This window comes from Salmo trutta, chromosome 21, assembly GCF_901001165.1.
Source record: "Salmo trutta chromosome 21, fSalTru1.1, whole genome shotgun sequence".
NCBI classification, from domain to species: domain Eukaryota; kingdom Metazoa; phylum Chordata; class Actinopteri; order Salmoniformes; family Salmonidae; genus Salmo; species Salmo trutta.
This window is the reverse complement of record NC_042977.1, coordinates 6,043,545-6,067,960: the sequence shown is the minus strand read 5'-3', so window position 1 is coordinate 6,067,960 and position 24,416 is coordinate 6,043,545. Positions and strand designations below refer to the sequence as shown.

Below are 24,416 nucleotides of genomic sequence, written 5' to 3'. Positions count from 1 at the left end.
TGCCCAACAATACAGAAATCAGGCTTTGTAGTATCTGTTTTATCTTGTGACAAAGTGTCCTGGTTGAATTATGTTCCGTTTCAGAGAAAATTGCTTGTGAAATAGTAACTACAAAATCCACCTAAAAACCAAGGCAAATCGGTGGTCATGGTTGATATGCATAACAGTTACTTCATAATAAGATTTTACATCAGTGCATTATCACTTATCTACCTACAACATATGTGGCTGGCTAGCAAAGAAAATGTAAAGCCATTTTTCTCAGTTTCACTGTTGGCATAGTTACTGCATTTTGCCTTTGTAGGGTAGTACATGAAACTGCCTAAATAATGGAAACACTTGAGTAAATGAGGGATGCGAAGTATATTAAAAGCAGGTGCTTCCACACAGGTGTGGTTCCTGAATTAATTAAGCAATTAACATCCCATCATGCTTAGGGTCATGGCTACTATGGCTTTGCTCCCATAGGATGATATTGCCTCCATCCACAGGGCACGAGTGGTCACTGAATGGTTTGATGAGCAAGAAAATGATGTAAACCATATGCCATAGCCACCTCAGTCACCAGATCGCAACCCAATTGAACACTTATGGGAGATTCTGGCGCAGCGCCTGAGACAGCGTTTTCCACCACGATCAACAAAACACCAAATTATGGAATTTCTCGTAGAATACTGGTTTCACATCCTTCTATAGAGTTCCAGACACTTGTAGAATCTATGCCAAGGTGCATTGAAGCTGTTCTGGCTCGTGGTGGCCCAACGCCCTATTAAGACATTGTTGGTGTCATGGTTCCTTCTGACACCAGAGGGCGGCAGAGACCGCCCTAGAGACTTTTTTATTGGACTCAGGTGTGTCTTATTTCATTATTGTGTCCCTGTTAAAAGAGGTGTGTTTTCTGTGGTTCTTTGCAGAAGTTTGATTTGTTTAGCGTGTGTGGTCGTTTCCTGAGTGAGTTTGAGCCGTAGTGTTGTTTTTCTACTGTACTGTGATCCTGTGGCTACTTTTTCTCAGTAAAGTATTTCATGTTTATCCTTAACCACTGATTCCTCGTCTGGTCTCTTCTCTGCACCTGGGTCCAACCTCACCACGTCACAGTTGGTGTTTCCTTTATTTTGGCAGACACCTGTACAGTATTTCCCCGTTAAGCATGTAGTACATTTCATGCCCAAATCATCTCAAAATTATTTAAAACCAATTCATGGAGTAACACAATCCAGATTTGAACATGACATTTAATAGATTAATGAAAATTACATTATCCGGTCATGGTGGAATAAAAAAATGTCCACAACCATCACCAACCAAAACAACAGGCAGTATCCAAACCCACTTACATGGACATCCAAAAGTCTGTGTCTATAATTAGGCTGTTCATGACTTCCAATCCGCAACCTCCACAAATTACAAATACAAATTTGCGCAACGAGGCTGCAAGGAAAACTAATGGGACCGTAGTGACTGTGTTGGCATCAAAATCTGGGGTGTGAACTACGTTTCTATTCAAGCGTTGATTGACATGGTAATGGCCCGATAGTATCGGAAAAAAGTTGTACGTTAAATAATGACGTGTCATGACTTAACGTAAAGCACTTATAATTCAACTCATTCTGTCGTACAGCCTTTCTCCACCAGGTGTAGCGCTTCTCTCAGATTAAAAACAAGAAGGGGATAGTGACCGGGTAAGGGCGGAGGGGATACCTAGTCAATTGTACAACTGAATGCGTTCATTTTTTCCGTCATCTCTGCAAGCCATCATGACTCTCAAAAGCCGGGACAGCCACTGTTTACTTCTGAAGATAACTTTAGCGCCACCCTAAATATCCGATTCAAATTCAACACAAACCTTCAAATAGGTATGTAATGACACATTATATAAATCCTTTATAGTGTTTTATTTACATTTTAGAGGTGATAAGTTGGACAGATCAAGTGAAAAAAGCAGTTTCCCCACACGGCTTCTCCCCCTTTCCCTATCACACAGTAGGTTACACTTTAAAAAGACCCAACGGAGCTCATTGCCTTCTTCAATCATGCAGAGATGGGCAGTATGAAGGTCTCGTCATTGATTTTGCTGGAAAGGGGAGAAATTGTGCTTTAAAATGGTATTCATATTACAGTTGACCTGGAAGTATTACTTTTTGGGGCGCTGAAAGAAGGTAAATTGTATGTTACAGCGCGATGTACAAAAGTGCGTTGGCAAACTATAATTGCAGAGGTATGGTCACTATTTCATGCTTTAATTGCTCATCTACGTTGCTAATACTTTTTTTGAGATACATGCATGCGCAAGTTAGTCAGTGTGCATAGATTCCGTAAGGGGCATGTTTTAATAGCGTGCCATCCCATTTTCAAGTATGGTTTTTAAAACTTGCAAAAGTTCAGCATGGCAGAAGAAGAAAAACATTGATATACAGTCAGGTCCAAAATGATTGGAACCCTTGATAAAGATGAGCAAAAAAGACAGTAAAAAAGTATTAATACAAATACTGAGCTATATTGTTTGCTAAACATTTTTTATATATTATTTTATACTAATACAACGGCTCAGAGAAATTGCTTTGTTAAACAAGTAATCTCAAAAAGATAGGTGTCAAAATTATTGGCACCCCTATTTTCAACACTCCACCACCCTCCCCTTGGGAGAACAATGTCACTGAGCCTTTTTCTAAAATGTTTTATGAGAATGGAGGGGAATTGAAGAGGGTTTTAGACCATTCCTCCATACATAATCTTTCCAGATCTTTGATATCCTTCATCGGTGCTTATTGGACTGCCCTCTTCAATTCAAATCACAGGTTTTCAATGATGTCCAAAACCGGAGACTGAGATGGCCATTGCAAAATCTTGATATTTTTTTACGCCAAACCCACCACTGTGGTGCGTGGCCAAAGAGCTCTATTTTCATGTCATCTGACCAAAGCACCGGTTCCAATCCAAGTGCCAATGATGTTTACATTTGTTGGTTGCTCTCAATAAAAGTTTTTTTTCTGGCAACCCTTCCAAAGAGCCTATTGACATGGCGGTAGTGTCTAATTGTAGATTAGAAGATCACATTTTGTAGACCTTACTGTGAAATGCTTGCTTACAATTCCCTTAACCAACAATGCAGTTTTAAGATAAGAGTTAAGAAAATATTTACTAAATAAACTAAAGGAAAAAATACAAAAGTAAGGGTACCGGTACCGAGTCAATGTGTGGGGGTACAGGTTAGTCAAGGTAATTTGTACATGTAGGTAGGGGTAAAGTGACTATGCATAGATAATAAACAGCAGGTAGAAGCAGTGTAAAAACAAAGGGGGGTGTCAATGGGAATAGTCTGTCTGGCCATTTGATTAATTGTTTAGAGGTCTTATGGCTTGGGGGTAGAAGCTGTTAAGGAGCCTTTTGGACCTAGCTCCGGTACCGCTTGTTAGCAGAGAGAACAGTCTATGACTTGGGTGACTGGAGTCTTTGACCATTTTTTGGGCCTTCCTTTGACACTGCCTAGTATATAGGTTCTGGATGCGTCTTTCTTTTCCCCAGCGCAGTTAAGCCAAAACCACGCCCTGTTATTCAGAGGGGCGTTCTACTATGCTCCCATTGGCTAGCTAGCGTCTCACTCAGAGACAGTGACCTTCCAAGATAAGGATGGAAAGTGTAATTTAACAATTAGCTGCCTACCGTAATGCAGGCCTATTATTATGATTTTTGGTAACATTTGCTCATGAGTTTCAATGAGTTGTAAAAATGTCTCAGAGAACTCTGCTGAATTCCCTAAATTGAAGGTCAGCTAAGTTAACCTAGGCTAATTAACGTTACTAGCTCGATATTTGAAGTTGTTATATTATCATTAGTAGTCTATTATCAGGTAAAAGCATGCGCTTATTATTCATAATTTCTCAAATCTTTATTAGTTAATCATTCAGTCGAATATGCTATGCTACAGCCATTGAATCTGTCTTTGAGCGTTGAGGGACCTTAAAGGCTAGCTCGGTCCATGCAATTGTTATTATATTTTTCAATCTTGAAATACAAGGGCAAATGTTATTAACTTCACTAGGGTAGGGGGCAGCATTCGGAATTTTGGATGAAAAGCGTGCCATAATTAAACTGCCTGCTACTCAGGCCCAGAAGCTAGGATATGCATATGATTGGTAGATTTGGATAGAAAACACTCTAAAGTTTCCAAAACTGTTAAAATAATGTCTGTGAGTATAACAGAACTGATATGGCAGGCAAAAACCTGAGGGAAATCCATCCAGGAAGTACTATTATTTTGAAAGGCTGTTTTTCCATTGAAAGCCTATCCACCATACAAAGACTTAGGACCCAGTTCACGATCTCTATGGCTTCTTCTACACGTGGCCAGTCTTTAGGCATTGTTTCAGGCTTTTACTCTGAAAAATGAGGGAGATACAGCACTTTCAATGAGTGGACAGTGGACATTTCCAGACATGAGTCCAGCACGTGATCGGGAGCTCGCCTTTCTTGTTTCTCCTTTTCTATTGACGAAGCTTTTGTCCGGTTGAAATATTATTGATTATTTATGACAAAAACAACCTGAGGATTGATTTTAAACATCGTTTGACATGTTTCTACGAACTTTTATTGTACTTTTTTTACTTTTCGTCTGGATGTTGAGAGCGCGCTTTGTGCCTTTGGATTACTGAACTAAACGCACCAACAAAACTGAGGTTTTTGGACATAAAGAGGGACATTATCGAACAAAACAAACATTTATTGTGTAACATGCAGTCCTGGGAGTCCCACCAGATGAAGATCATCAAAGGTAAGTGATTAATTGAATCGCTATTTCTGACTTTTGTGAGTCCTCTCCTTGGCTGGAAAATGTGCTGTCCTAACATAATCACATGGTGTGCTTTCGCCGTAAAGTCTTTTTGAAATCTAACACATGTTCAAACATTCATAGATGACCAGCAGGGTCAAATAATAATCATAGTGGTTGTAGAGGGTGCAACAGGTCAGTACCTCAGGAGTAAATGTCAGTTGGCTTTTCATAGCCAAGCGGTCATAGGTTGAGACAACAGGTGTGTGTGTGTGTGTGTGTGTGTGTGTGTGTGTGTGTGTGTGTGTGTGTGAGAGAGAGAGAGAGATCCGGGACAAGGTAACAGGTCGGGGTTCCCTAGCCGCAGGCAGAACAGTTGAAACTGGAGCAGCAGCATGACCAGGTGGACTGGGGACAGCCAGGAGTCTTCAGGTCCTCCGGGAGAGGAGAGAGAATTAGAGGGAGCATACTTAAATTCACACAGGACACCAGATAAGATAGGAGAATTACACCAGATATAATAGACTGGCCCTAGCCCCCCAGCACATACACTATTGCAGCATAGATACTGGAGACTGAGACAGGGGTGTGTTGGGGGACACTGTGGCCCCGTCCGACGATACCCCCGGACAGGGCCAACCAGGCAGGATATAACCTCACCCACTTTGCCAATGCACAGCCCCCACACCACTAGAGGGATATCAACAGACCACCACCTTACTACCCTGAGACAAGGCTGAGTATAGCCCACGAAGATCTCCTCCACTGCACGAGCCCGAGGGGGCATAAAACTGGACTTGTTTGGTTCTAGTTTCTGTTTTTTCATGTTGGGGTTTTTGGATGATCCCCAATTAGAGGCAGCTGGTCATCGTTGTGTCTAATTGGGGATCATATTTAAGTAGTTGTTTTTCCCACCTGTGTTTGTAGGAGATTCTTTTTGAGTTAATGCATGTTGCACCTCTCGTCACAGTTTGTGTTTTGTTTATAGTTTATTGTTTTGTCTTGCAAAGTTTCACATTCAAATAAAAGATGTGGAACGATACTCACGCTGCGCCTTGGTCTGTTCCTACACACAAGCGTGACAACGACAGTGCCGACGTTGATAACAATATCACTATACCCGCTACACTCGCCAATTTTAGCCTTAGCCAGCACCATCTTCAGATTAGCCTTTACGTCGGCATCGGGTAAACGACTGGTGGGTAAACAGGTCAACATTCATAAGGCCGCAGGGCCAGACGGATTACCAGGACGTGTTCTGCAAGCATTCGCTAACCAATTGGCAAGTGTCTTCATTGACATTTTCAACCTCTCCCTTTCCGAGTCTGTAATACCAACATGTTTTAAGCAGACTACCATAGTTCCTGTGCTCAAGAACACGACTACCGCCCGTAGCACTCCCATCTGTAGCCATGAAGTGCTTTGAAAGGCTGGTCTTGGCTCACATCAACACCATCATCCCAGAAACCCTAGACCCACTCCAATTTGCATACCACCCCAACAGATCCACAGATGATGCAATGTCCATTGCAGTCCACACTGCCCTATCCCACCTGGACAAAAGGAACACCTATGTGAGAATGCTATTCATTGACTACAGCTCAGCGTTCAACACCATAGTGCCCTCAAAGCTCATCAATATGCTAAGGACCCTGGGACTAAACACCTCCCTCTGCAACCTTACAGTGAAACATGACAACATGATAAGATCACAAGAGACTCACCCCTAAATATTTATTTGCATTTTCTTCCACATGCAAGCCTGAACCGGATCAATCGTTATTCGGCCAAAGTTGTGTACTTTTTACAAAATTGAAAGAAAAGTGTAGATAAATGTGTTCTCCTATGAGAGTTGTGTAAGTTTCTCTGATTGGAGATCTGTACCCTATGAATCTCTCTGTTAAGGCTGTTGATTTTAGTTAGGCAGATCTCGCTAGTGTCTGAGAGGTTCTCCTGTTGCCATTCACTGATGCACAGGACTGTTTAAAGCTGAAGAGGGCAACTATATAACGGTGGGTTCAGAATGTATGTGTATATATATATGCATGTGTAACTGTGTCTGTGAGTGAGAAAGAAAGCAAGAACGTAGGATTAATTGGTAAGATTTTAACTCCCAGGGGAAGACTCAATAGCACAAGGGGAGAAAGAAGAACACAACCATTATTATCCATACGTGGTCATACTAATTTAATAAAACACCTGGAAATAAACTTGAGGTAAAAAGTGATTATTCCCAATTCTGTGAGATCCTGCTGTGTTCTATATGACTCCTGTGGGAAATGATTGTTCGCCAATGACCACACACATCCCAAACACTAAATTGTCACACCCTGTCTTGTGATTGTCTCCAACCTGCGTTTTCTGTTTGTCTGTTGCCAGTTTGTCTTGTCCTGTCAAGTCCTACCAGTGTGTTCTTTGTGCTCTAGTTTTTGCTTTTTCTAGTCTTCCAAGTTCTAACCTTTCTGCCTGTCCTGACCCTGATCCTGCCTGCCTGACTCTGATTTGGATTACGACTCTTTGCCTGCCTTGACCTACCGATTGCCTGCCCCTTGTACTGTAATAATATCTGAGACTCGTACTATCCGCTTCTTGTGTCTGCATCTGGGTCTTAGCCTGAGCCGTGATATAAAAATGTTTTTTTTGAGGGTGTAGGAGGACAGGACAATGGAAACAAGGTTTATCAAGTATTGGCTGTTATTGGGACAGGTCTCTCACAGGTATAAAATAACCCTCCAGTTCCTGGGTTGGTGTGCTTTCTTTGTTTTAACGGTGTCCCATTACACCGTTAAAAACAACTTAATTTCCATTTACATGAGGCTCTCACACTTTCCAAGGTACATTTTTGAGTTAACATTTATCCTACACCACTAATAACATTATAACATTGATAAAGTAAGATCCCTTTACTAATAGAATAAACGTGCAGGGTAAAGTGTAAAGTAGCCTTTAAAAGGTGCAATATGCAGAAATCGCTCTGCCATTTCCTGGTTGCAAAAATTCTATGTAAACATGGCAACATTTATATGGTGAACACGGTGATATCAATCAGTCATGAAAGTCTTGTGAGAATTTAAACAAAAATGAAGGTGACATCGCTTTACAGATCTGAAATGAATATTCATGAATTCATTTTATTCTTTTAGGCTACTTAATGTCAGCACTTGATTGCATTTTCATGGAAATAATGACACACTCTGTGAGATGTCAAATGTCTTAAAAGCTATGCTTATATGCATGCCATCAGAGTGGAACAAGGTTTTTTCCAAAGTTTTATGTCATGAGTGCACTCCCATTTCAAAAGGGGATGTGGTAACCACACTAGAACAACTACTTACCAAAGCCATGGCTTATGGGGAAACTCTCAAAAATCTTTATTTGCCTTCCCATACAAGAACCAGCAATCACAACCTGGTCAAAGGATGTGGACGTTTAGTGGCATTAGTAATTTATACTTTTTTCATAGTTTGCATTGCTTCAAGAGTCTTGGGGAAATACTACACTGACAGTGGGTTATTGTGAGAGTGTTTAACTAACATCAACAATGGGGGAGGGAAATAAACTATCCAATTAAATAAACTGGAGGCTGATGCCAAACAAAGCCACAGTTGCCCAAAATGGGTTTTACCCAGCTCGTTGTATATCTTCCTGTGAATTTTATGCTCTAAAATTGACATCCTGTTATGTGGGCCCTAAAATGCCATTTGCCACACCAACTGAACCATTCCACTTATTCATAAGGCTGCACAGAGATATACTAGGGAATGAAATTACAGGTAGTTAAATTCTGTGTGCATATATGGCCAATGTGCAATGGTTGTTTGTGTCTAAGTGTTAGAGTATACATGTTGGCTGAGTTCGTTGGGGGTAATGGCTTCAGTTCAGAAAATCCCGTATTATACTAAACCAAATATAAGGCTCGGTTTGTGACAACTGCTATATTATGAGCTTTGCTGTTGTCTTGAGCTGGAGCTTTCAGATCTCATCCCACCGAAGGGCAAAGCAAGGACCAAACTTGAAGCAAAAACAATACTAAACCCTCCAACTCTCATGACATGTAGTAATGGTAACATCATTCTAAATACATAAGCAGTAACTACATGTTTTTGTATTTGTCTCTTTTTGTTTCTGTTTCGTAGCCCCAGAGATGGTAAGACATATAAATTGCATGCATTCTGCCTCAACCGGGACCCAGTATTCACATCTGTTGACTTTTTCCACATTTTGTTGTGTTACAGCCGGAATTTAAAACTGATTACATTTAGTTATTTCTTTCACTGGCTTACACACAATACCCCATAATGTCAAAGTGGAATTATGTTTTAGACATTTTTACAAATGAACAAATTCATCCTTTTTGTAACAAGGGACTAAAGTAATACTGCAAAAAAATTGGCAAAGCAATTCACTTTTTGTCCTGAATACAGTGTTATGTTTGGGACAAATCCAATACAACACATTACTGAATACCACTCTCCCTATTTTCAAGCATAGTGGTGCCTGCATCATCTTATAACACAACAATGTGAAATAAGTCAAGGGGTATGAATAGTTTCTGAGGGCACTGTAGATCATTGGAAGAATCACACAGGTGAAATGGTATTTAGAAACATTTCAACTTCTTCTTATTAGATGTATGTCCTTGAACCGATTATTTCAAGAAGTTAAGGATAATTCAGTTGCTACTGGCAGCCTGCAGTTCCCAGGTTGGCCTTCAACTTGAGATACTCAATTAGAGGGGACAACACTGCAACATCCCTTCTTGGAGTAGCTAAAACTGAGCATTAGATGTTTCCAAAAACTCCCCCATGAAGCAAGATGGCGACACGCTAAAATGACACTTTGTGATTTTCAAATTCGCCACCGAGACTTCCCATAGGAAATAATGGGGTGACTTCATTGATGGCTTCGTACATATTCTTTTTACAGTCTTATGTAGTGCCGTGAATTTGATCAGTTATGGTGATATTGCCTCTGATCTTTGCTGTAATTCCTATGCAGGATGCAGTTGTGGGTACAATGCGGACATGTATCCCCACTTATATCGAATTAACACATTTAGCAACTCAATGCTACAATAAACACTGAAATACCACCTGCCATTTATGTCAATAAGTTCACTTTTGCAGGCACATACAACTCCCAGGACAGAAGGTTCCTCCAAAGGCAAAACCCTAGTTTAGCACTGCCCTCTTGTGTAATTTTCTGGAGCTGCATATGAGCTTCTACTTATGCAAAAAATAACCCAAATCATATGGAAGTGGTTAGTGGTATGGTAAGAGACCACAGGCGGCCGGTGGCACTTTAATTGGGGAGGATGGGCTCATAGTACTGGCGGGAATGGAATAAATGGAATGTTATTGAACACATGGCAACAAATAAATATGTCTGAACTCAGAATCAAATAGACTTCGCAAAAATAACGTAGTTACTGTCGTAGAACGTTTATTGTGATTGCCGATTTTCTGCAAGTCCCATCAGGTAGCCTGGTTTCACATGTGTCCATGTAAACAGGATTATTAAGGAAATTGTTCTTGCAACGCATGTAAACGTTTTAAACAAACTATTATATTAATCTGATTCGTAACCATGCTCAGTATGAATGGTAGTAGGCTATAGACTTATGGGAATGGCTGCTCTACAGAAACTACCTAGAAAAGTGTTTTAATGTACAATCAGGGCTCTCCCTACGATTTCCTGACAAGGTGTTGCTGATGAATTCCTAAGCAGGAAGTTGGAGTAGTGTGCATTTTTGAAAAAACGGTAACTGCCATTTCCTGAAATCTAGAGTCTTAAATTATATCAAACAATATAGCCAACACAGTAGTCTAGTGTTTGATCCTGAATGAAATTGAGGTGGTCTCAATGAAGCCTTCACATTATTCTAGGGGTAATGATTATTCCAATAGGTGTCTATGTGGATAGTCTAGTGATAATATAAACTGTCTTCTTCGTAATTTTGTTTGGAGACAAAAATCAGATTAATTAAATGAATGGATGCAATGTAGTTGTCTAGCCTATGGTATTTGGAATAGGAAACTGAATATATATGTGTATAAATGTATTGTCAATCAGTGTTGCTTCCTAAGTGGACAGTTTGATTTCACAGAAGTGCGATTGACTTGGAGTTACATTGTGTTGTTTAAGTGTTCCCTTTATTTTTTTGAGCAGTGTGTGTGCATATATATATATATATATATATATATATATATATATATATATATATATATATATATATATATATATATATATATATATATATATACTGCTCAAAAAAATAAAGGGAACACTTAAACAACACACATTGACAATAAATTTCACATGCTGTTGTGCAAATGGAATAGACAACAGGTGGAAATTATAGGCAATTAGCAAGACACCCCCAATAAAGGAGTGGTTCTGCAGGTGGGGACCACAGACCACTTCTCAGCTCCTATGCTTCCTGGCTGATGTTTTGGTCACTCACTTTTGAATGCTGGCGGTGCTTTCACTCTAGTGGTAGCATGAGACGGAGTCTACAACCCACACAAGTGGCTCAGGTAGTGCAGCTCATCCAGGATGGCACATCAATGCGAGCTGTGGCAAGAAGGTTTGCTGTGTCTGTCAGTGTAGTGTCCAGAGCATGGAGGCGCTACCAGGAGACAGGCCAGTACATCAGGAGACGTGGAGGAGGCCGTAGGAGGGAAACAACCCAGCAGCCGGACCGCTACCTCTGCCTTTGTGCAAGGAGGAGCAGGAGAAGCACTGCCAGAGCCCTGCAAAATGACCTCCAGCAGGCCACAAATGTGCATGTGTCTGCTCAAACGGTCAGAAACAGACTCCATGAGGGTGGTATGAGGGCCCGACGTCCACAGGTGGGGGTTGTGCTTACAGCCCAACACTGTGCAGGACGTTTGGCATTTGCCAGAGAACACCAAGATTGGCAAATTCGCCACTGGCGCCCTGTGCTCTTCACAGATGAAAGCAGGTTCACACTGAGCACATGTGACAGACGTGACAGAGTCTGGAGACGCCGTGGAGAACGTTCTGCTGCCTGCAACATCCTCCAGCATGACCGGTTTGGCGGTGGGTCAGTCATGGTGTGGGGTGGCATTTCTTTGGGGGGCCGCACAGCCCTCCATGTGCTCGCCAGAGGTAGCCTGACTGCCATTAGGTACCGAGAGGAGATCCTCAGACTCCTTGTGAGACCATATGCTGGTGCGGTTGGCCCTGGGTTCCTCCTAATGCAGGGGCGAAAATCTGATATCAACTTTGGAGGGGACAATTACATTACATTTTCTCAAGAGCAATTCCTGAGGGGGACACCAAAAGTAGTGCTGTAACACATAGCCTACATTGTAATATGGTAAATGTATATTGAGGAGCCAAAGAAATAAGGTGTTTGCCGTACTCCTAACTACCGGTACCCAAAACTACACAACTAATCACAACAGCAATACCATTGCCTTTAACAAATCTTAGTTAAGTCACCAGTTTAAGTTGAGAGTGGGGGTATCCATGGCATTTTCCAATTATGTTCCTATTTTACAAGTCAAAAAAATGGAGAACCTTTCATAATGTTGCCAAACAAAGACTCAACAAACTTACCTGAGACTCCCTGTCCCTGCCAGTCTGTCCCTGCATATCTGTCCACAACTCTGCTGTCTGTGTGCCATCTGTTTCCTGCTCTGCCTAATGACATCATTGTGAAACATTTCCATTAGAATTTCATTTCTTTCTTATGAACATTTTATCAACTAGTCTTTGAGATATTAGGCTACTAGGGTTCTTACTTTGCGTTTTGGTGTACTGAAAAATACTCTGATGTCCGTCTTTTATTTTTCTGCCATTTTTCTATCTGGCTGGCTGGCTTGGCTACACACACACACAGTGTGTAGGTTATTTACAGTAGGAGATGGGCTTCTATCATCTTATCTTTTATCATTCTATTTGGGCTTCGATCTAAAAGGTAGCTAGCAAATGTGAAACGGATTAAAATGACAAGAGTTGACAGCTGTATGAGTTCACCATTTACACAACATATGCTGCAACCTTTTGTAATTTTAATAGTTTGTTTCATATTGGCTGGCTTCCAACAATAGCTGAATTTGCAAAGCTAGCGAGCACCAATTCCGTTTCAGTGGTGTTTGCTATAATCTTTGCTACCCGGGTTAAATAAAGGTGAAATAAAATAAATAAATAAAAGTTCCCTTGCGACAATTTAGCTTTTGCAACGAGACCATTAAATATATTTAAGACAATGGTAGAAGAGAGTGTAGTTCTGTTCAGTTTGGACTTCCGTTTATCGCTAACCTTATCGCAGGGACTTTGAAGCACTAACTTACATCATCTGCATGCTGATCTTGGAATAAATTGACGATAGCAAAGATTCCATCTTTGACGAGGCCACATAAATGGAATAGGTACTAGCTAGCTTAATAGTTAATATTTGCGCACTAGCTCTGCATATTCAGCTAGTGTGTGTGCGCGATTGACTGGATTAACCTCACGTCAGTTACGTTCAATGAGTGCCTTTCAGACAGTAGATACGACCCCTCTGTTACCTTGCCAACTAAGGAACTGGCAGTGGATCAAAACATTGTGAGGCAAAGGGTGGGGGGGTCGCAATCTTTTGAAACTTAAAAATGCACTATTAAGTGTCTATAATCAGCACAATTGCTTTCATTGCGTATTATTAATATTATTTAAATTGCATAGTTATGTTTCAGTGATATATTGGGGGGGACAAATCATATTTTTCCAAGGATGGGGGGGTCGTGTCCCCCCCGTCCCCCCCGGGATTTGCAAGACAATGCTAGACCTCATGTGGCTGGAGTGTGTCAGCAGTTCCTGCAAGAGGAAGGCATTGATGCTATGGACTGGCCCACCCGTTCCCCAGACCTGAATCCAATTGAGCACATCTGGGACATCATGTCTCGCTCCATCCACCAACGCCACGTTGCACCACAGACTGTCCAGGAGTTGGCGGATGCTTTAGTCCAGGTCTGGGAGAAAATCCCTCAGGAGACCATCCGCCACCTCATCAGGAGCATGCCCAGGCGTTGTAGGGAGGTCATACAGGCACGTGGAGGCCACACACACTACTGAGCCTCATTTTGACTTGTTTTAAGGACATTACATCAAGGGGCTAGGGGGCAGTATTGAGAATTTAGAAAAAAATATGTGCCCATTTTTAACAGCCTCCTACACCAACTCAGAAGCTAGGATATGGATATTATTAACAGATTTGGATAGAAAACACTCTGAATTTTCTAAAACCGTTTGAATGGTGTCTGTAAGTATAACAAAACTCATATGGCAGGCAAAAACCTGAGAAAAATACAACCAGGAAATGAGAATTTTGTGGCTGTACTATTTTCGAGTCATTGCTAATAGATCACACAGTGACAAAGGATTCATTTCGCACTTCCTACGGCTTCCACTAGATGTCAACGATCTTTATAAAGTTGTTTGAAGCGTCTATGATGAACAGAGACAGGATGACAAGGAAGAGAAGTTGACATCCCTGGGATGTCGTCACTTCATTATTGTGCGCACCTGCGCGTGCATGTGAGGTGAGACATTTTTCAAAAACGGTTTTCAAGACACAGGAGAGGTCAGGTTGAAATATTACTGATGTTTCACGTTAAAAATGGCCCTAAAGATTGATGCTAAACAATGTTTGACATGTTTGAACGAACGTAAATAGATTTTTTTTTTTACTTTTCGTCGTGACTCCTCCCCCCTACATTTTGAGGAGCCTACCGAACGCCTAACAACATGGAACAATTTGGAGTTATTTGGACATAAATTATGAACTTTGTCAAAAGAAACCACATTTGTTGTGGACCTGGGATTTCTGAAGTGCCTTCTGATTAAGATAATCAAAGGTAAGGGATTATTAACAATAGTATTATTGATATTAGATGGTGCTAACCTGTATATCCTAGCCTATTGTTCTTAGCATGTTCTTAGCATAGGACCCCGTTTATTGCAAAGTGTGATTTCCCAGTAAAGTTATTTTGAAATCTGGCAATGCGGTAGCATTTACGAGATGTTAATCTATAATTCTTTGAATGACAATATTATAATTTACCAATGTTTTCGAATAGTAATTTTGTAAATTGTAACGCTGATCCACCGGAAGCATTTGAGGGAGAAAAAAATTCTGCCACTGTAAAATGCTGTTTTTGGATATAAATATGAACTTGATGGAACAAAAATGCATGTATTGTATAACATAATGTCCTAGGAGTGTCATCTGATGAAGATTGTCAAAGGTTAGTGCATAATTTTTGCTGGTTTTCTGCTTTTGGTGACGCCTGTCCTTGAATTGAAAATGGATGTTTGTACTTTTTTGGCTATGTACTGTCCTAACATAATCTAACTTTCGCCGTAAAGCCTCTTTGAAAATCGAACAATGTGGTTAGATTAAGGAGATGCTTATCTTTTAAATGGTGTAAAATAGTTGATTGTTTGAGAAATTGAAATTATTAGATTTTTGATGTTTTGAATTTCCCGCCTTGCTAGCAATCCCAACTGGGGGATTAAGGCTACCCCTAGCCCCAACACGGCCGGATAAAAAACTTACCCGATTTAATCTGGTTACTACTCCTGCCCAGAAACTAGAATATGCATATAATTAGTAGATTTTGATAGAAAACACTCTAAAGTTTCTAAAACTGTTTGAATGGTGTCTGTGAGTATAACAGAACTCATATGGCAGGCCAAAACCTGAGAAGATTCCATACAGGAAGTGCCCTTTCTGACAATTTGTTGTTTTTCTGTTGCATCTCTATCGACATTACAGCATCTGTGCTGTAACGTGACACTTTCTAAGACTTCCATTGGCTCTCTAAAGCCGCCAGAAAGTGGAATGGGGTGTCTGCTGTCTCTGGGCGAAGTACAGCAGCAGAGTTTGTAAGTGGTCAGCCTGGGGACAGTGAGACTGGAGATGCGCGGTCACGAGAACTCGCCATGTTTTTCTTTCAGTGTTTGAATGAATGAATACAACGTTGCCCGGTTGGAATATTATCGCTATTTTACGAGAAAAATCGCATTAAAATTGATTTTAAAAAGCGTTTGACATGCTTCTAAGTATGGTAATGGAATATTTTGACATTTTTTTCACGAAATGCGCTCGCGCGTTACCCTTCGTATAGTGACCTGAACGTACGAACAAAACGGAGGTATTTGGATATAACTATGGATTATTTGGAACCAAAACAACATTTGTTGTTGATATAGAAGTCCTGGGAGTGCATTCTGACGAAGAACAGCAAAGGTAATCCAATTTTTCTAATAGTAATTCTGAGTTTAGGTGACCCCGAAGTTGGCGGATGTCAAAATAGCTAGCCGTGATGGCCGAGCTATGTACTCAGAATATTGCAAAATGTGCTTTCGCCGAAAAGCTATTTTAAAATCGGACATAGCGATTGCATAAAGGAGTTCTGTATCTATAATTCTTAAAATAATTGTTATGTATTTTGTCAACGTTTATCATGAGTAATTTAGTAAATTCACCGGAAGTGTTCGGTGGGTATGCTAGTTCTGAACATCACATGCTAATGTAAAAAGCTGGTTTTTGATATAAATATGAACTTGATTGAACAAAACATGCATGTATTGTATAACATAATGTCCTAGGAGTGTCATCTAATGAAGATCATCAAAGGTTAGTGCTGCATTTAGCTGTGGTTTGGGTTTATGTGACATATATGCTTGCTTGGAAAATGGCTGTGTGATTATTTGTGTCTATGTACTCTCCTAACATAATCTAATGTTTGCTTTCGCTGTAAAGCCTTTTTGAAATCGGACAATGTGGTTAGATTAATGAGTCTTATCTTTAAAATGGTGTAAAATAGTTGATTGTTTGAGAAAATTGAATTGTGGTATTTTAGTTGGTTTTGTATTTCACGCCGTGCGATGCCATTGGCTGTTGGCTCGGGGTTCCGCTAGTGGAACGTCTGTCCTCAACAGGTTAAATAAAGAATTTGAAATGATTTATAGTGTTACTTTTACTTTTGATACTTAAGTACATTTTAGCAATTCCATTTACTTTTAATACTTACTGTAAGTATATTTGAAACCAAATACTTTTAGACTTTTACTCAAGTAGTATTTTATTGGGTGACTTTCACTTTTACTTGAGTCATTTTTGATTATGTTATCTTTACTTTTACTCAAGTTTGACAATTGTACTTTTTTCACCACTGCAAAAGTATTCAGACTCTTTACTCACTACTTTGTTGAAGCACCTTTGGCAGCGATTACATCCTTGAGTCTTCTTGGGTATGATGCTACAAGCTTGGCGACCTGTATTTGGGGAGTTTATCTCCATTCTTTTCTGCAGATCCTCTCAAGCTCTGTCAGGTTTGATGGGGAGCGTCGCTGCACAGCTATTTTCAGGTCTCTCCAGAGATGTTCGATCGAGTTCAAGTCCGGGCTCTGGCTGGGCCACTCAAGGACATTCAGAGACTTATCCTGAAGCCACCCCTGTGTTGTCTTGGCTGTGTGCTTAGGGTCGTTATCCTGTTGGAAGGTGAACATTCGCCCAAGTATGAGGTCCTGAGCGCTCTGGAGCAGGTTTCCATTCATCTTTCCCTGTATCTTGACTAGTCTCCCAGTCCCTGCCACTGAAAAACATCCACACAGCATGATAATGCCACCACCATGCTTCACCATAGGGATGGTGCCAAGTTTCCTCCAGAAGTGGTGCTTGGGATTCAGGCCAAAGAGTTCAATCTTGGTTTCACCAGACCAGAGAATCTTGTTTCTCAAGATCTGAGAGACTTTAGGTGCTTTTGGGAAAACTCCAAGCGGGTTGTCATGTGCCTTTTACTGAGGAGTAGCTTCCGTCTGGCCACTACCATAATGTCCTGATTGGTGGAGTGCTGCAGAGATGGTTGTTCTTCTGTAAGGTTCTCCCATGTCCACAGAGGAACTGGAGCTCTGTCAGAGTGACCATCGGGTTCTTGGTCACCTCCCAGACCAAGGACCTTCTCCCTCGATTGCTCAGTTTGGTCGAGCGGCCAGCTCTAGGAAGGGTCTTGGTGGTTCCAAACTTCTTCCATTTAAGAATGATGGTCACTGTGTTCTTGGGGACCTTCAATGCTCGGGGGTCTATGGACAATTCCTTTGACATGGCTTTTTTTTTGACATGGCTTTTCAATGTATTGGTCGCTGGTAGCAGGTTTTGGGCTACTTCTAAGTTGTTCACTGTGACCTGCTGACTATCAGGTAGTGAGTGAGTGAGTGAGTGAGTGAGTGAGTGAGTGAGTGAGTGAGTGAGTGAGTGAGTGAGTGAGTGAGTGGGTGGGTGGGTGGGTGGGTGAGTGGGTGGGTGGGTGGGTGGGTGGGGCCGGAGGAGTGTTTGTTGAGAAAGCGCTGCATCAGGCAGTTGAGTCCACTATTGGTCATGTGAGTGAAAGGAGACAGAGGAGTCAGAGCAGCAGGCACGCATGTTGTGAAAACTTGTACCAGTTGTAGATGGGCTATTTAGATTGTCCTTATGGAGACACCTTTTTTTCTTTCCAACCCTTTTTCCATGAAACATATTAACAAGCCGGAACTGACGCGCATCAAAAAATACTGGCGAAAACGGAAACATGGCTTTGGGCACACTAGAGCCCAAAGTGGTTTAAACTCCATTTTAATGTCGACTTTGCATTTTGGAAAACTGTATCAAGCTGAGTTTTTTACGCATGCTCAGTTTTTGGGTATCGAAGGATGCGCGAGTGGACATTTTTAAATGGAAGTTATGGAACTCCCTCTAGTGCTTCTGTTATGGGGAAAAGTCCTCAATGAAACTGCCAGTAAATGTGGAGAATGATACATTTGCATCTGTTGGCCATCAAGTGGCCTATTCATTTATCTGCCACTGTAGCTTACCATATGATACAATAAATATGTTGAACTACTGTCACCAGTACTTGAAAACGTGAATCAAACAGTAAATACATTATGCTCCATACAGACATACGGTGTGCTACAGTAGAACGACAACACGATATACAGAAACTATAATGATAACGTAAAAAGGCACTTACTTTGATAGGAACGCACACATGTCCAAAGTTATTATTAGTAAGGAAAAAACAACAATGAAGGCAATGCAGGCACCAGCCGTAAAAATGTTCCAGGAGGAAAACGTTAGTGCAGGTTCTGTTCTGACTAGAGATGTGCAAATGTCTGCGTACTTGATCTGGAGAAACACTGAGTAAGTGTTTGGGCTCTCATCTAAGAGAGAAGTTTGTCCAGCTCAGTAAAGCTTTAAACATAAATTGTCCACAACAGTGAAATGGGCTACTTATATGTGAATTAATGAAGAGGTGTCACACACCTCGATTCAAACTCTTATAGAAAATACAATTTGCTAGAAAAGAATTTGAAATTGACAAGTTGAAACATAGCCTATTGATAATTAGCAGGCAGCATGCCTTGGTTTGAGGGTAGCGCCAATTAACTTTCCTGTTGCATAACAATCACATTTTGGAACAGTGAGTGCATTCTAACATCAGGTGCAGAAAGAAAATCACACTGGGGAGACCGTTAGAGATATTTGGAACTCACTTGTGAAAAGGTTAATCCAGAGTTTCGTACGTTTGCCTCGATTCGGCAGTCTCGTCCAGATCATCATGGTATTTGTAGGTCTTTATGATAGCCACATCACCAGCTAATTATGTCATTTTGTTGGGGGTAAATAGAGGCGAATATATTGCTAAAAGTCACCTTGCCTGAGAGAGATTTACATGGTTATAAAAACGTCACGACAAGGTAAGCCTACACGAAATACAGCCTTTATTTTAATTGTTTCTAATATCCCCTATGAGAAAAATGAATAGTGGAAAAACGATTGGAACCATTTCCCTGTTTGACCGCTAGGTTTTATGAGTTTTATGACTTATACTGTGGTACTCTAAATGACAAGCCATTCTCGCAAATCTAGCACATAATAACAGCACAATAGCCTAACATTTGATTTTTGAAGTTCGTCCAAGTGTTTCTTGGGCAGAGATTTCGAGATCCTCTGTCCAACTTTCATCACTCAAACTCTCCTGTTGGATTTATCTATAGTTATGTACATGTGCAAAATTGATTTATCTACTATTATAAATTGTGTTCGAGCCCTGAATGCTGATTGGCTGAAAGCCGTGGTATATCAGACTGTATACCACGAGTATGACAAAAACGTTTTTACTATTTTATTACGTTGGTAACCAGTTTTATAATAGCAATAAGGCACCTCGGGGGTTTGTGGTATATGGCCAATATACCCCAGCTAACGACTATATCCAGGCATTCTTGTGACATATTCAAATGTCTTTATAATTAATTATTATTTTGTTGAAAAACGAATTTACGTTACAAGTTACGTCGCTATTCTTTCTTAATTGGCTCGATATAACGTTGTGGAAAAAGGGTTTATTGGATAAATGTGGCAAATCTCTTGCTGCAAAAAATAAATGTCGTTTTCAGGTCTTTTGGATGGGTTTGAGTGGTCATTGGGATAGAATTTTTAGCTAGACCTGGCAGCCCTGTTTGCTGGCTTCTTTGTTGCTGTGTTCTGTAGGTTCCTGCCTGTGCTAGACTAGTTGTTCTCTGGCTTACTACATAGCTATGTCGACCGTGGTGGTTGGCTTGCTAGGCTAGTTAGCTGGCTAGGCTAGCTAGCAGGCTAAAATAGCTAACTTTAGCTGGTTGGCTTGCTTGCTGGCTAAGATATCTGCATATACCGGTAACATTATTTGATAACTGGTTAGAAGTCGTTATGTATTTCCAAAACTTTGGTTTACTTTAATGTAGCTGTAAGCTAGGTGTTGATATCAACTGGTTGGCCCACGCAGTGCTAAGGTAATGTTAACAGGTTGGTAGGGCTAATGTTAGCAGGCTAGTAGGGCTAACATTAGCAGGCTAGTTAGCTCAGTAGCGGTGCATGGATAAAATCACTAGGGGAAGCCAAGCCTGGGGATAAAAAGCATATTACAACCTATGGGTTATGAGAATTGCGTGGTTTGCTCTATAACCTGTTTGTTTATATGCCTTGCCACAGTGATATATAGGCCTAAGGCCGAGACAGTAAGAAGACAGTGGCAGAATAAATTCAACCCTTTGTTTCATCACAAAACCTGAGAGCAACTGTTGAAGTCCACAAAGCATATTGCATGTAACAAACAGTTACATTGTAACGGTCGTCATACGTAATGGACCAAGGCGCAGCGGGTTGAGTGCTCATCTTAACTTTATTTGAACACTGAACAAAACAAAACAAGACAACGATCGAACGCACAGTATTGCAGGCTGCACAGTATTGCAGGCTGCACAGTATTGCAGGCTGCACAGTATTGCAGGCTGCACAGGCTGCACAGTATTGCAGGCTGCACAGTATTGCAGGCTACACACACACACACACACACACACACACACACACACACACACACACACACACACACACACACACACACACACACACACACACACACACACACACACACAGCTACGCAAAAACAACTTCCCACAAAGGGACAGGTGAAACAGGGCTACCTAAGTATGACTCCCAATCAGCAACAACGATGTACAGCTGTTCCTGATTGAGAGCCATACCAGGCCAACACAAAGAAATACACAACATAGACAGATCATAGAAATATAAAACATAACCAAAAACCCTGAAATACTCTAACCAAACACCCCTCTACATAAACACATATCCCAACAAACCCCGAACCACATAAAACAAACACCCCCCTGCCACGTCCTGACCAAACAACAATAACAAATAACCCCTTTACTGGTCAGGACGTGACATACATGACCTACAGCATGGTCAAGCAAGTTAATGTTTCTGACATTTCTGGTCTACTAAACAACCATTGATTTAGAACCACGAGCGGAGAGTTAATGCAATTCGAAATTGAAACAGGAGCTGCCTCCAGTATTCCAGCACCATTTCAACTTCAACATTTCAATATCAAATCAAATCACCTATGCTTAGTCTATTCCAGTGACAACTAAAAGATACTAAAAACTATTTAGTCAAATCAACATAAGCTAAATATCACGTGGTTGTCCATTCTACTGGTGTGTGTGTGTGTGTGTGTGTGTGTGTGTGTGTGTGTGTGTGTGTGTGTGTGTGTGTGTGTGTGTGTGTGTGTGTGTGTGTGTGTGTGTGTGTGTGTGTGTGTGTGTGTGTGTGTGTGTGTGTGTGTGTGTGTGTGTGTGTGTGTGCAGGTACAAAAAACATGGCATCCTCCTCTCTTTCATCTTGCCGAAACGGTCTATGACTCTGTCATAGATTATATGCTTTTAGTTTTTGTTGTCTTTGGCTTCCTAGCTAAAATGCTTGCTCGCTAGCCTAACTTCCTTTCATGGAAAACGAGTTAACATTAGCCTTTCAGACCAGGGACACAATGTATGAATTTATGGTTGGATCAGAATCACCGTTATAATCATTTGCCAGTACAGAGAATTAAGTAAAACCACAAGTCCAAATCTCCATCCATGTCTAATTTAGGAAAGGGACGATTTTAGCTAGCTAGCTAGCTAGCTAGTCACCGGAGGAAAACGACACAACAAGATGCAACACATTTTTAGTAAATTATGTTTTGCTTTTGTTTGGATTGGCACCCCATGTTTTTTTGGTGTGCCAGGACCATTCACAGTTGAGCTCACTCCGTTTAGCTCAACGCTGATTGGCTATATATATTTTTTCCATCAAGGGAGCCCAAATGCTCGCTGGCTTCCCTTGCAGTCAATGCTACTGGTGTCAACAATGTCATACTGTTTTTGACCAGACAAAATCTGACAGATGGGCTACACATACTGAGACAGAGGAGCACTGTTTCGCTCGCATGGAATCTTTCTCCGTTGAGATATATTCAGCTTCTTGCGAATTGCAGGAAAAATATGAAACACAAAGAGACGAAAGATAATAAAATATATTGTTTATTGGTCATGAATACACATCACTGAGTTAGCTAGTAACCTTGCAAGCTGATTTGTAACAATAAATTGTAAGTTGGCTGAAAATGTAATTGAAACCAGTAGACTTTGGAATTCTGAATAATAGAAAAGTGAGGTAACTTTGCATTGGGACTTTTTGATGTGTATACTAATGCAAATCCATATGTTACATGTCGTTACGTTTTTGCTACCTACACTTTAATTTAGAGTTATCTATGCAACTTTAGTTTTGATAAACCTTAGGCAATATGTTTTGATTTCTAACACATTCTAAGGCTGCATGATGCGACTCCTAATGATGATTTGAAAAAAGTTACATGAAAGGCATGAACTCTGCTCTGCTTCTTGTGCAAACTGTACTCTTATTCCCAATTTGACAATCGCTTGATAATATTCTCACCTATCAGACTATTCGTATTTGAATCTGATCTTTATCTTATATACACTGAGTGTACAAAACATTAGGGGAAGAGACAGGTTAAAGAAGGATTTTTAAGCTGTCAGACAAGTGTGACATAGATTGTGTACAGTTGAAGTCGGAGGTTTACATACACTTAGGTTGGAGTCAATAAAACTCGTTTTTCAACCACTCCACACATTTCTTGTTAACAAACTATAGTTTTGGCAAGTCGGTTAGAACATCTACTTTCTGTATGACACAAGTAATTTTTCCAACAATTGTTTACAGACAGATTATTTCACTTATAACTAACTCACTGTATCACAATTCCAGTGGGTCAGAAGTTTACATACACTAAGTTGACTGTGCCTTTAAACAGATTTGAAAATTCCGGAAAATGATGTCATGGCTTTAGAAGCTTCTGATAGGCTAATTGACATAATTTGAGTCAATTGAAGGTGTACCTGTGGATGTATTTCAAGGCCTACCTTCCAACTCAGTGCCTCTTTGCTTAACATCATGGGAAAATCAAAAGAAATCAGCAAGACCTCAGAAAAATAATTGTAAACCTCCACAAGTCTGGTTCATCCTTGGGAGCAATTTCCAAACGCATGAAGGTACCACGTTCATCTGTACAAACAATAGTACGCAAGTATAAACACCATGGGACCACGCCGCCGTCATACCGTTCAGGAAGGAGACGCGTTCTGTCTCCTAGAGATGAACGTACTTTGGTGCGAAAATTGCGAATCAATCACAGAACAACAGCAAAGGACCTTGTGAAGATGCTGGAGGAAACAGGTACAAAAGTATCTATATCCACAGTAAAACAAGTCCTATATCAACATAACCTGAAAGGCCGCTCAGCAAGGAAGAAGCCACTGCTCCAAAATCGGCATAAAAAAAAAACAGACTACGGTTTGCAACTGCACATGGGGACAAAGATCGTACTTTTTGGAGAAATGTCCTCTGGTCTGATGAAACAAAAATAGAACTGTTTGGCCATAATGACCATCGTTATGTTTGGAGGAAAAAGGGGGGGGCTTGCAAGCCCAAGAACACCATCCCAACCGTGAAGTATGGGGGTGGCAGCATCATGTTATGGGGGTGCTTTGCTGCAGGAGGGTGGTGCACTTCACAAAATAGATGGCATCATGTGGCAGGAAAATTATGTGGATATATTGAAACAACATCTCAAGACATCAGTCAGGAAGTTAAAGCTTGGTCGCAAATGGGTCTCCCAATTGGACAATGACCGCAAGCATACTTCCATAGTTGTGTCAAAATGGCTTAAGGACAACAAAGTCAAGG

At 40.8% G+C, this 24,416-nt stretch overlaps 1 protein-coding gene across 1 annotated transcript in view; it reads left to right on the top strand.

The window, feature by feature from the left end:
• Window positions 1-1,730: 1,730 nt before the first annotated feature.
• LOC115156570 (polycomb complex protein BMI-1-B) overlaps window positions 1,731-24,416 on the top strand; it is a 33,630-nt gene continuing 10,944 nt past the window's right edge. The window contains exon 1 of the mRNA XM_029704031.1: window positions 1,731-1,856. The gene's annotated coding sequence lies outside the window, so the exon portion shown is untranslated. The remainder of the gene's footprint in view (window positions 1,857-24,416) is intronic.